Here is a 3,281-nt window from a genome sequence, read left to right as displayed (position 1 = left end):
TGTTTATTAAAATATTTAGCATATGTTTCTTGCTTAATATTGTTTATGCTGATTTCAATTCTAATCTTACACTTAGTATCTGTTTCTAGTGTATATAGTTTTGTATTGGGTTTAGAACTCTCTTACTTAAACAAAAGGGGGAGGTGCTATGGGAGCTCCTTCCACTCCTTCAGCAAATAGCCTTTAAGATACCAATCCACTTGGGCATGGTCTCTTTTGCTTTAGAAAGAAGCAGTAGCCATGCACTCTCTCTCTCTCTTGCTTCTGGCTCCACTTCCGGCTACTATACTCTTTTCCTGGTTGTGCAGAGGGCTGTTGTCTAGGAAGGTGATCTGTAAGTTTTTTCCCTTTAAATAAATAGCCCTTTTATTAATCATAATTCCAAACTGGTGTGGGATTGTTTTGAGACTCACACCTTCACCCTTCTATGAAGGCTTCCTTTCTCTGAGATTCCATAGCATTTATTTTTGCCATTCAAGTTGGATGTGTAGTTGTCTATCTACTTACTAACATAAAAGCCTGGGAGTATATGCCTGTAAATCCCAGCATGGGTAAGTAGAAGTGGAAGGATCCAATTGAGAGGTCTAGGTCATTTTTGACTACATAGAGAATGTGTGATCAGCCCTCATACAAATAAATGAAGATTAATAAGAAGCTGGTGAAAGGCCCCTGGATTTCATGAATGTAGCAGGTTTGCTCTGAGAAGAGCACGAGGTGCAGGCATGTTCCTTTCCCTTCTCTTGCCCCTCTGTGACCCTCCACATTGTGTTGCATTTTCATTCTGCCACCAGTCCCTCACCTCCCACTTCCAGATACCTTTTCTCCATTTCCCTTCCATCCAGGCAGCCAGCATCTCCTGAGCACCTGTTGTGTGTGAATCACGAAAGAAAATACTAGTTTCCCTTCTTACCAATGGAGGGTATACATTGTCATGAATTACAGATAAAGCTCCAAAACTATACACTTTTATAAAGAGCTCTGAAGTTTGAAGGCAACTACCTTAGGTAGAAACTGAAAGGTTAACTAGCCTGTAAAAGCGTATTAGATAGGTGTGTAATTCACTGAACCTTATAAATCCCTCACCCCAACCTCTGCTATTATAAAAAACCCCACCCCAACTGAGCTCAGAGCTCTCTGATCATGCCAAAATGTTGGACACATGGAGAGTCTGAGTTCAAACTTAAATAAGAATAAAGGCTCTTTGCTATTACATGCATAGGACTTGGTTTCCTAGTTGGTTTTTGGGGGACTCCATGATCTGGGCATAACAGTGTGCAATGCATGAGGCTGTGTGTGTGTGTGTGTGTGTGTGTGTTTAGGTGTGGATGTGTGTTATACTGTTCCACAGAGAAAACAAGATGAGAGATGCTACAAGTACAGACATAAACTGTACTCTTTCCTTCCTTGTCCACTGACTCCAAAACTACTGGATTTGGAACGCCCTGTCATGTTATAGTTCTAAGCTGCCATCTAGTGGCTCCTACATGCATGTTAAAATCAGTCTGCAGTGGGAAGCCTGGCTTCAGTCTGACGTCAAATTCCTTTTGCCTTCTACATTCTGGTCCTTCCACGCCCCCTGAAATCTGGGAACAGTGCATCTCACATATGACAGGAGAGCTGAAACACATGCTTCCTTCTGCAGCAGCACCAGTATTCCTCTAAGAATCATGAAAATGGGTTACAATACTCCGTTTTTAAAAAACAAAACAAAACAAAAAACAAAAAAAAAAAAAAAAAAAACAAGCATCTCAAGACCTCCAAAACAGCAGGGGTGCACAACTTCCCAGTCACCTTGAAATTTGCATTTTAAAGACTCATTGTTCCCCAGGCGATGCAGATTCCTTTCAAGTGCACTTATTGGGCAGTCGTGAGGCAACCTGATGTAAGACCATGTGACAATTATAATCATAAAGGAAACCTGGGACAAAATGCTCACACCTCTCTTTTAGGGTGAGTGGTGCCTTCTAGAAACATCCCTCAAACAAGAAAGTCAACAGGTCAACAGTGGAAATAGAGCAGATCTTCAGGGAGAGGGAAAAAGTGAGCTGTCTGGGAGGGAAAGCACACACACACACACACACACACACACACACCACAGCACATTGTATCACGACTAATAAAAACCCAGAGGCAGATATTTGGGCTCAACCTGAAGATCAGTAAAGCAAAGTAGCCAAGCCACTAGAGAGCTCTTACCTCTATGAAATCTTCAGATTGAGAGTTCCTCATCCTGTTTTATATTCCTCTCTAGTGCTGTGATTAAAGCCATGTACCACCACTATCAGGCTGCTGTGGCTAACTAGTGTGGCTGCTGGGATTAAAGGTGTATGCCACCACTGCCTGACCTGTATGGCTGACTAGTATTGAAATTACCTAGTGCAAGTGAGAAGGGAACACGGGACATGCAACAAACCCACTTAGGAATTTATTAGAGGAGGCGAGTATAGGCCTGGGGAAGTCAGTGTGCAGAGAGAAAAAGATGGCGCATCCAGCTTTTAAAAGCTGCCTAGTGCATGCGCAGAGGGGTTTGATGTGGCATAGGCAAATGACAGGGCTCACGCATGCACGCAAGGGCTTAACTGAGTCATAGGTGGGTTATGTAATCCATGCCTCATGTAGGTCATGGGGGAGGGGGGGCTTTAACATCCCCAGGGGCCATTAGGCTCTTCTGCCTGAGGGCTTGTCTGCACCTGCATGACCCCTAGAACCTGGAAATATCAGCCTTATGTAGCTGAAATCATTACAAGTAAGACTGCTTTGCACTGACCTTCAGGCAAGTTTTATTAAAACACAAATATTATACCACTAACACACACACACACACACACACACAAATTCTAGTACTCTGTTGCAAGTTCCACAAATCCAAGTAGCCAAGCTTTCAAGAATACATTTAAATGTTCTTAGGAAAAACATCTTTTTTATTTTCTTCCAAACAAAATCTGGTACTGGGATTGGGGAGATGGTTCTGAAAGACCCCCAGAGTAGGGAGACTCTCACTCAAGTCTTGGGATAACACAACCCCCCAGGAACTCGAGAGGCGTCCTTGCTGAAATCACACGAGGTTTATTGACAGGACAGAAACCAATGCACTGGGGCTGAAACTCATTTCCCACACAGGGGTAGAGTTCGACCCTGAGTAGCTGGGAGAAGGGGTATTTAAGGGAAGAAACCATAACCCAATAACCCAAAGGGAGTAGGGAGGGCATCATTGGAAAATTCCAAAAATACCAGTGATAATCTCAAGGGGGTAACTCCCTGTTTCTCAAGATTATTCTCAA

Source organism: Microtus ochrogaster, chromosome 18, assembly GCF_000317375.1.
Source record: "Microtus ochrogaster isolate Prairie Vole_2 chromosome 18, MicOch1.0, whole genome shotgun sequence".
In the NCBI taxonomy this organism is placed as follows: domain Eukaryota; kingdom Metazoa; phylum Chordata; class Mammalia; order Rodentia; family Cricetidae; genus Microtus; species Microtus ochrogaster.
The sequence above is the reverse complement of the archived record's forward strand: the minus strand, read 5'-3'. Positions refer to the sequence as shown.